The sequence below is a fragment of the Clupea harengus genome, chromosome 12 (genome assembly GCF_900700415.2).
Source record: "Clupea harengus chromosome 12, Ch_v2.0.2, whole genome shotgun sequence".
In the NCBI taxonomy this organism is placed as follows: Eukaryota; Metazoa; Chordata; class Actinopteri; order Clupeiformes; family Clupeidae; genus Clupea; species Clupea harengus.
Window position 1 is genome coordinate 25462959 of NC_045163.1, and position 10521 is coordinate 25473479.

General features: G+C 46.4%; 1 pseudogene; it reads left to right on the forward strand.

Annotated features, from left to right (window-relative positions):
- Positions 1 to 364: 364 nt before the first annotated feature.
- Positions 365 to 10521, forward strand: part of LOC116222985 — a 99449-nt pseudogene continuing 89292 nt past the window's right edge.

Genomic DNA, 10521 nt, shown 5'->3' on the forward strand with positions numbered 1-10521 from the left:
ACTAGCATACTCGCTATAACCGCATCAGCTCCACTTTATTTGATCTTATTTTATGTTATTGTATTGATGACCATTGCATGTTTGTATTGATGTTATATGATGTAAGGTGACCTTGAGTGTGAAAAAAGGTGCCATTAAATAAAATGTTATTCTTATTTATTATTATCTTAATAAACAGCAAAAAAGCCAAATATACACCTCATTGTGAGATCGCTACAATAATACTAAAACGTAGAAAGCAAAATATATTATTGCTTGCGCCATCATATGAAAACATGAAGTGAGGAAATGCATAAACCATATGAATAAAAATTGTGTACAAAACTGGCACTCCATGAAGTAGGCCACCTGTGTGCGCCATTGGTGTGCGCTGTCTGGCTAACTCAAGGCCGGAAGTTTCCCTCCCACTCCCCGGAAGTTCAACAGAACTGTTTTTGTTGCCAGAGGGACTGATGAAAATGGCGGCGTCTCGTCGCTCATCCCAGCAGCAACAATCAAACCTTTCATCCCCACCGCGAACCTCTACTCATACTCTCACTCCTCCGGGATCACCCCCAGTGTCCGGAGGGTCGACAGCATCGCCGGTGGCTGGACCCGAGCAGGAGAGTGTGGTTGATCCGGAGATAACTCCAGTCTCCCCCGACCTCCCTGCTCCGGCCCTGAGCAGTAGCAGCTCTACTAGCTCATCTACAGCTGGCGGCAGCAGCAGTGGCTCCAGTCCGGATTCAGGCAGCAACAGCCCTGGGAGCGACGGCTGCGGGACCAGTGGAGCCTTTCGGGAGCTTTTCGAGGCCTGTCGTAATGGGGACGTATCACGGGTGAAGAGATTGGTGGATTCGGTTAATGTGAATGCTAAAGACATGGCTGGTCGTAAATCGACCCCGCTGCATTTCGCTGCAGGTATGATAACTGTTAAGTTTACTATCGCAAGTAGATACTATTCTTCAGCGAGTAAGCTATTCTGCAGAGCAGGTAGCGAGCTAGCTAACTGTCGAACTAGAAGTTTTGTGAGAACTCGCTAGCATGCCTTATTAAATGGCCCGACTGGTAGCATTGATAAGTAAATGATGGATGTTTGTTTCGAGTGGTTTGTTTTGATTTTTGCGATTCGGTAACTTCAGCAGTTGTTCATTAGCTAACATAGCTAGCTTTGTGGCTAATGCTTTTGGGACCCAGTGTCATAAAATACCAGATAAACAACGCAGAGAATTCAGCTTAACATAGTTTATTGCGGTTTGGGCTGGGAAATATATCCTAGGTGACATGCAAACCAGTATTATGAAAAAAATACGTACGTAGTTACAATAACATTTGGATGACTAACGGTATTTCCATTTGGATGGTTCGATAGTTATCGCTCACAAGTTTGCTGGCACAGTTTTCACATCAAAACGTTTGGTGTTGGAGTTAAAACTTCAGGATTATTGTGGAACTTTTGTCACTACCACCTTAACCCATCAATTTTGCATGGCAAGCCGATGCGACCAAAACTTGTACTGAATATTTAAACGACTTTGTGGTGCAGTCGTGTTGCTTTGCTGTTTATTGTTAAATCGAAGATGCCTTAATTACATTTTAAAATAAGAAGCCTAATATAGCCTAGTCCTAATCCTTCGTGTATATAAAATACAAATGATCAGAATACATGCCAAAAGCCAGTCAGTATAACTATTAATGTCATTAATAATTAACATTAATAATACACTCAAATTAATGTCTGTTTAAGTGTGGAAACTAAAACTTAACATCTCATCTGAAATATTGCAGGTTTTGGGAGGAAGGACGTGGTGGAACATCTCCTTCAGACTGGGGCAAACGTCCATGCCCGTGATGACGGTGGTTTAATTCCTTTGCATAATGCCTGCTCTTTTGGCCATGCTGAGGTGGTCAGTCTTCTGTTGTGCCAAGGGGCTGACCCAAACGCCCGCGATAATTGGAACTACACACCGCTCCATGAGGCAGCGATCAAGGGCAAAATTGATGTGTGCATCGGTAAGTTCTCGCCATGTTCTTGGATGTCTTTCACTAAGTAAGCTTTTAACTTTTCCAAATATCAAGTAATACTGAGTGATACGGAGGTGGATACTCATTCAGTCTGAAGTGTACACTGCAACATTTGTAGTAGGCTACATTTAATCATAGTTGATTGCCATTGGGGTTCAGTTTTGCTCAGGTATATGGTTTTGTATTAAGAATGTGAGTTTTCAGCCCGAAAAGGAAATGATTACCTTTGGTTAAGTGGACACATTGCTGTGTGGTGGCAAGCTACAATGAAAAGCACACAGTAACTATTTGCAGATGTATCACTTCAATTCCTGTCATCTTCTCTCTTCAATAACTAGCCGTCCTTGGGGTTAGGTTAGCCTAATAAGGGAGCATTCCTCTCTCTTAGGAATCCCTCTTGTAAGGTTTAGATGCCTCTTTGCAACTTGTCACTCTTCTTTGCTAAACTTTCATTGTTCAATATCAGATCAGCTGTAATTTATCTTATGCATCAGTGAGCTAAGAAATGGGATTGTTTTTGTCTAAAGCGTATGCAATATGCATGACAAATGCAGATAAGAGACTTGCATATCTAGACTTGGTATTTTCTTGTAAAATTGAATGTGGTCTTAAACTCCAGTTATAATCTGCTGTGCTGTAACTCGTAACTGTATTGCAACTGGTTGGATCCCATGGCTGGTTTGCATCAAAATTTTAGGACCGTTTAAGGACAGATTGAAGTACACGATAAGACAAGCATCCGCAGTGTACTTCCACAGTTCAGACTTCCTGTCTAAAGTGGCCGGTTTCATTTTTAGAAGTGCCCAATTATCCTCAAAGGAAGCCTTGTGACCAGACTATTGCTCCCCTTAATCAAGCAATAGTTGAACGTAAGAGTTTGTTGGAAACAGAGAATTAAAAGCAACCCCCTTACCAGCTTCTTGGCATTGGGAGATATATCCACTGTGCCAGCCTCCATTGTTGGCAGGCTAAACAGTAAGGTGTTGAAAATCTTTTTGGGATAGTTTGCTGTTGTTTTTTGTTTTTGCCTCTTTGAATGTGTGAATGCGTAGCCTATGTGACGAACATACAAATGTATTTATTTATTGTTTGCCGAAGGCTATGTAGCATATGCCTACTCTACGGCACAGACCTGTCACTCATCAACCAATCACTGAGGTCTTTGAACGCAAGCTCAAGCGCATGATACTTGACATCAGCCATAGCAACGGAGTCTCTCTGTTAGCTTAGTTCTTGCTTTTCCTTGGTAAAAGTTGGTCTCAGTAGCTGCGGGAATAGGATTTAGGAGAGAACTTTTAGTTAGAAACTTTTAGTGAACTTGTTCCCAGGTCTGTAGATGGAGAATTGACTGGTGCCAGCATAGCTGTTTGCTTGCACAAGCTGCATTAAACCACACATTTTTTTCCTGCCACTCCAAGCATGTTTGGACCTTTATTCACAGCGAACACAGGCACCTCAGTGTTTGGCGTCTCCGCTGCCGCTGTCCAAACCCGCCCCTGCAGTCCCCCGGCGGCCTCTCTGACCCCCACCCCTTTGTGAAGGGAAGCAGAGGCTGTCCTGGAGGAACGTCACGTTAGATCACTTTCACCGCCGCTGAAACTGGACTCGCTCGGAGTCGAGTCGCGGTCCTCACCTCGCAGTCCTCCTCCAGCCTCTGCCGATGACCTTGTTTAGTTCAGACGAAAGTGGAGGAGCCTATTTGTGTTACCCGGGCGAAAATCATGTATCCATTTATCCCGTGCACTGGGACCGCTGCGTCTCTCTGTTGTTTTCCTCCACGGCATATTAAAGCACACTGCGTGGAGGACAGGCAGGCGGAGGGCCCGGTGATTTGTGTGTAATGAACTGTGGGGGTGGGGTTCATGCGTTATGTATGCATTCTCCCACAGTTGCTTTAACACACAACACAACAGCGCGCTATTCATAAGAGTCTAAGAAAGAGAGTCTCTCCAGCTCCCTCCTACAGTATGCCTTGCATTCTAAGCTATTTTACATGTACTACAGTTTTCATGAAATCAATAGCTTAACTTTACAGTGCATGGAAGGGATTTGAGCATCTCTCCCTGCCATTTAAAACCTTTACCTTGTTGTGCTATGCAGTACCAGTTGAGATAATGGCACCCTTGATATCCCTTAAAAGGGCTACATCAGAGCCCCGTCAGTGGCAGGCAGCTCTTCCCTGATCCAGTTCTACAGGGTTTCCACAGGGTCCACCACGAGACTAGGGCTGCACGATGTGGTGGAAGTCATATTTCTGTTATTGTGGAAAATATAAAGCAATATAATAAACAAATGGTATCATGAGTCTGCTAGCTTGGGCAGCTCAATAGTATCCCTGTGAACTACATAATTTATTAAACTGGGCAGTCGAAACAATTGGTATGATATCACCCAGGGTTGGACTTTGAGCTGTAACCAAGGCCAGAGCCTCCATTGTGGGCCTTCCTGTGTTGTTTGCAATAGCTAACTCCTTTGCTTGTGGAAAACGTAGCAGGAGGTGGCCCTCCAGTTTTCAGAAGCTCAGACCTTTTTTTCTGTTTGCTGTGAACACATGAAGAGGCTATTAAAAGGGTAGACAACACATCTCAACAATTCTCAGTATTAATGAGGGGAAATATTAATGCATAGCCTACTACTTGATATAAAAATATTCTGTTAAATCCAGACTTATAACACTATTATTATATTCATGCAATCATATAGCATTGCTATAAATATATAGCATATCATCACAGCACAGAAACGAAGTTAGTCAAGGTTGTAAATGAACTCAGAATTAATGCTGACTAATAAACTATCTGTCCTTGCCCTTCGGGATCTGAGTGCAGCTTTTGACACTGTAGATCATGATATCCTTATTAAATTGCCTCACTGGTTTAGGACCTATCTATCTGGCTGGGAATACTTTTTGGCCCTTGGAAACCACAGATCAAAAAACTTTTGTATGACCTGTGGGGTCCCTCATGGATCCATTTTAGGGCCCCTACTTTTCAGTCTATACATGTTATCCCTTGGTAGTGCCATTTGGAGGCACAACATCAATTACCATAGCTATGCAGATGACCGCCAGCTCTATATTTCTGTAACACCCAACAATTATAGCTCTATTGATTGCTTGGTGAATTGCATGGCTGATGGATGTCACAGAACTTTCTCCAGCTCAACCAAGATAAAACCGAGGTATTAGTCATTGGTGAAAAAGCCGAAAGAGAGAAACTATCTTCACATTTAGAAACACTAGCACTTAACACCAAGGACCAGGCCAGAAACCTAGTTGTCATATTTGACTCAGATATACATTTTGAAACCAACATTTTGATATCAAAAATAGAATTAAAACGTTTTTTTTATCACATTGCTAAGGTGCAACAGTTTCTCTCTCAGGCTGACACTGAAAGACTGATGCATGTTTTTTTTATCACGAGCAGGCTAGACTTCTGTAAATCGCTCTTGTCTGGTCTTCCAAAAAAAAAGCCATGAATCAGTTACAAATAATACAGAATGCAGCAGCATGATTCCTCACCAAAACAAGACGGAGGGCGCACATCAAACCAGTCTTAAAATCATTGCACTGTTTACCTGTTAGTTTCCGAATAGATTTCAAAATTCTTTTACTAGTCTATAAATCACCCCACAGGCATGCACGTTGTCAGACAAGCTCTAAAAGGTACACACCTAGTAGATCCCTGAGGTCTTCTGGCACTGAACTCTTAACAGTTCCAAAGGCCAGGACAAAGAGACATGGAGAAGCAGCTTTTAGTTTCTATGCATAAACAATTCCAGACAGTCAACACATTGCTTTAGGAGCATGGAAGGGAGGGTTGTGATTTTGATTGGCGGTTGATCTTAATTATCAACACTCTTCAGCCAGAATCGCGGACTCTGCCTTTTTAAGGTGTTGTTCTGCTCAGCATTCAATGTGTTGCTTGCGGCAAGATTGTCGTTTTCTCTCTTTGTTCCTCTTGGGGGGGAAAAAAGGATGGTCAGATTTCCAAGGCAACAGTGTACATGATGAAGTGATCATAGAATCTGGCAGAGAAATAATAACCAAGGTGTTGAGGATGATTTGTCAAGTTACCTGACACTACTTGGGTGTGGGTGTGTGTGTGTGTGTGTGTGTGTGTGTGTGTGTGTGTGTGTGTGTGTGTGTGTGTGTGTGTGTGTGTGTGTGTGTGTGTGTGTGTGTGTGTGTGTGTGTGAGAGAGAGAGAGAGCGCATGCGCGTGCGTGTATGTTACGAGTATTTTGACAGGGCGTTGACACCTGCCTTGACAAAGATCTCGTTTCTTCGGCGTGACTGTCAGGTGGTAAATTGGGCTCTCGGGATTGATCTGGGGCTGTGGCGCTCATGAGTGATCATCCGCAGCCTGTCATGTTCATCACAATGGCCGTCTGCACACCCAGTAAGGATCACTTAGTTGGGGGGTCAAGGCGAAGGACTAGCGGAGGGAGAAGGAGGGAGGCTCGCATTCAGATCTATTCTCCTGAAGCTATCGCTAATCTATTCGCTTACAACAAACATTCTTGTCCGTGTGGACATGTTTATATGATTGAAGAGGTCTACAACTGGCTTGGGTTAATAGCCTTAATGGTCCAAAGGAATGTCTGTTGTAACTGGCACAGCACAAAGAGCAGACCTTATCTCCCACTGCCATTTTGAACACAAAGCCCTGTGGCTGTCTCTGTTTGTGTCCACTGGTATTCACGTTACAGTGACTCTTTTCACACAGGCCTCCCGTAATGCATTCTGGTCCCTCGGCTGAGTGTGTGTCAGAGATCCTCCAGCAGCTAAGGGCTCCAGTCGCTAACGCTAAACCCGGACTGAAAATGAGTAATGCTCTTGTTGCGTTCGGCTTTGCTGTTTTCTGGCCTGCCATCGAAATCATGGGAATACCTGTCAGGGAAGGTATTATGGCAGCCCCTAACCGCTGCCTTTTCTGCTGCCATTCAAGAAGGGGAAATAAAAGGCTTCTCTGTCTGTCTAGTCTAGTGATGGCAGGCTGAAAGTGCTTGTGCAGACTCTGAAATTGGCACTGAGGGAGCTCTTCATCGTTCAGCCTTCATCACAGTTCACGGACGAGTCAGTCGGAACAAACAGATTATCCACGTGTGCTGCCAAGTTCCTAGACCTGATTGCTCTGCACACAAGTGGCATAACTTAAAAATGTAACAGATTTATTACTAATACTATTTATTTGACATATTATTATTTTACCTGTGTAGAGATTGCACAGAGGCCCTCTTCTGGGCGACTCACTTGCCTACCGGGACAGCCAATACATTTCTAATCAGAATCCGAATCACGTTTATTGGCCAAGTAAGTTTGCACAAACAAGGAATTTGACTCCGGGTTAAGTGGCTCTCATTGTACTTAACAACACAGCACAAAACAATACAACACGACAGCACAACGGACTGAGAAATATAAGAAATATATACAAGGAGGAATGGATATATACAGGAGCTATGAACTGTAAACACAACAAGTAGTGCAAAGAGTGGAGAGTACAAGAAGTGCAGGGATAAATATTGAATGGTAAGAGAATGACGTAAGAAGTACAGCATATACAGCCTGTATAGTTATACAGTAAAGGGTGGAATGTATTGCACATTTCGTATTTGAGATACGAGATCAAATAAATCTCGAGATTTAAGATCAAATAAATAAATGTGATAAATATTATTTGTAGTTGTAATTGTACAGTGGTTGTTTTGGTGGTCCAGGGTTATTGCACAGTGCCACAGTGAGTTAGCTGTTCATTTGTGAGACGGCGAGGGGGAAGAAACTGTTTCTGTGTCTGGAGGTTTTGGCGAACAGTGTTCGGTAGCGCCTACCAGAGGGGAGAAGCGGGAATAGGTTGTGTCCAGGGTGTGGGGGGTCTGCAGTGATTTTTTTTCCCCTGCCAGTTTCCTGACTCTGGAGGTGTACAGGTCTTGGATGGTGGGCAGGTCGGCACCGGTGATCTCTTCAGCTTAATGCTTGATGCTCGACCCCGAAACGTTTCCAGTCTGACGGACGGCAGCTTTCATATACGGTTCTCCAGTGTCATTGGTGTGGCTATTAGCTATTGCCAGGCTCAGTTCATTGGCCTTTGTATCTACCTTCAGTGTTTTGGTTTTTATATAACTACCGACCCAGCCAGATCCCCACAAGCAGCCGTGTCATGCCTGCCCGTGGGTGGACATGATGGAAGTGCGGTCAAGGTCGGTTCCCTGGGAGCGTCAGGATTGAAATGGATGTCCTCGGCGTAGAGCGAGCTGTTGTGGATTAAGGTGCCTGCTAAATGGCTAAATGTAATGTAAATGTAATGATGATGATCAGCGTTTTGCCCCATGAATAAGTAATGGGCATTAGTTGTGCTAATTAGGGGCGCGGGTGTGGGGCATTAATTACTGTGTCTGCTTGTGCTGAGCAACGCCGGGGCCAATGTGAAACTAGAGGTCGCTGACTGTCAGTCTCAAAACACACAGGGGATGGATGGCAAGGCTGGTGATGCTCCTGGTCTGTCTGCATGCAGCTTGTGTGTGTGTGTGTGTGTGTGTGTGTGTGTGTGGGTGGTGTACGTGTGTGTAAGTAATGAATCTCCACACAAACAGCGTTAGGGTGAATCAATCTTCACGGAGTGTAGGGTGCTATCGTAGAGTGATGTGCTCACCACAGTCACACACACACACACACACACACACACACACACTCACACACACACGTACCCTTTTCCACTCATTTTAAGTGGTAGTGTGTGTGGGGGTGTGAGTGATCCATTACCCCGCTCACCTGTGGTGGCCTCCTGTCACTCACATCTTCCTGTTAAGCCCCCCTCTCAATGGCCTGTCATAATTGCCCCTCTCGCAGGGCAGCCCGTATTAACCCCCCCATCAGTGGGGTGGTGGAGTGGGGACCTTTGGGGTACTAACACCCAGCTGCCCCCCCATCAGTGGAGTGGTGGAGTGGGGACCTTTGGGGTACCGTCACCCAGCTGCCCCCCCATCAGTGGAGTGGTGGAGTGGGGACCTTTGGGGTACTATCACCCAGCTGCCCCCCCCCCCCATCAGTGGAGTGGTGGAGTGGGGACCTTTGGGGTACCGTCACCCAGCTGCCCCCCCCCCCCATCAGTGGGGTGGTGGAGTGGGGACCTTTGGGGTACTATCACCCAGCTGCCCCCCCCCCCCCATCAGTGGAGTGGTGGAGTGGGGACCTTTGGGGTACTATCACCCAGCTGCCCCCCCATCAGTGGGGCGGTGGAGTGGGGACCTTTGGGGTACTATCACCCAGCTGCCCCCCCCCCCCCCATCAGTGACGTGGTGGAGTGGGGACCTTTGGGGTACTATCACCCAGCTGCCCCCCCCATCAGTGGGGTGGTGGAGTGGGGACCTTTGGGGTACTATCACCCAGCTGCCCCCCCATCAGTGGGGTGGTGGAGTGGGGACCTTTGGGGTACTATCACCCAGCTGCCCCCCCCCCCCCATCAGTGGGGTGGTGGAGGGGGGGCCTTTGGGGTACTATCACCCAGCTGCCCCCCCCCCCCATCAGTGGGGTGGTGGAGTGGGGACCTTTGGGGTACTATCACCCAGCTGCCCCCCCCCCCCATCAGTGGGGTGGTGGAGTGGGGACCTTTGGGGTACTATCACCCAGCTGCCCCCCCCCCATCAGTGGGGTGGTGGAGTGGGGACCTTTGGGGTACTATCACCCAGCTGCCCCCCCCCCCCCCATCAGTGACGTGGTGGAGTGGGGACCTTTGGGGTACCGTCACCCAGCTGCTGCATCGGCAGCTCAGATCAGATCAGCCATTTTCACCTGTGTGGAACCTGCTGCACACACACACACACACATATAACACACACACACATATAACACACACACACATATAACACACACACACATATAACACACACACACATATAACGCACACACACACATATACACCACACGTATGCACACACACACACACACACACATATAACGCACACACACATTTATACCACACACACACGTATACCACTAATATACCACACGCACAAACACATACCACACGCACACACACACACACACACATATACCACATACACACACAGCTGCCAGGGCCTTTGCTGTTGGTTTTGGCGGAAACAGGTTTTCGACCCCTATGGTGGGGGCACACACACACACACACACACACACACACACACAGCTGCCAGGGCCTTTGCTGTTGGTTTAGGCAGAAACAGGTTTTCGACCCCTATGGTGGGCACAAACACACACACACACACACACACACACACACAAAGGTGGCAAGTGTTTTGCATACATACAAAAGGGCCTCAGTCTAGAATATGTAAACATGTGACGCATAGACTAATCTATATATCTGTCCTCAGTCAACAGCCTTTGTGATGAGCAGGATGTTGTGTAGTGTTTAGATGGATCCTAGATACGCACACACTCCAGACACACACAGACACACCTGCGCCCGTTTCCCCGCATCAGTTGTCGTGACTGTTGGCGGCGGTGTTTACGGGGCGGTTTGATTGGCGCTGGGGG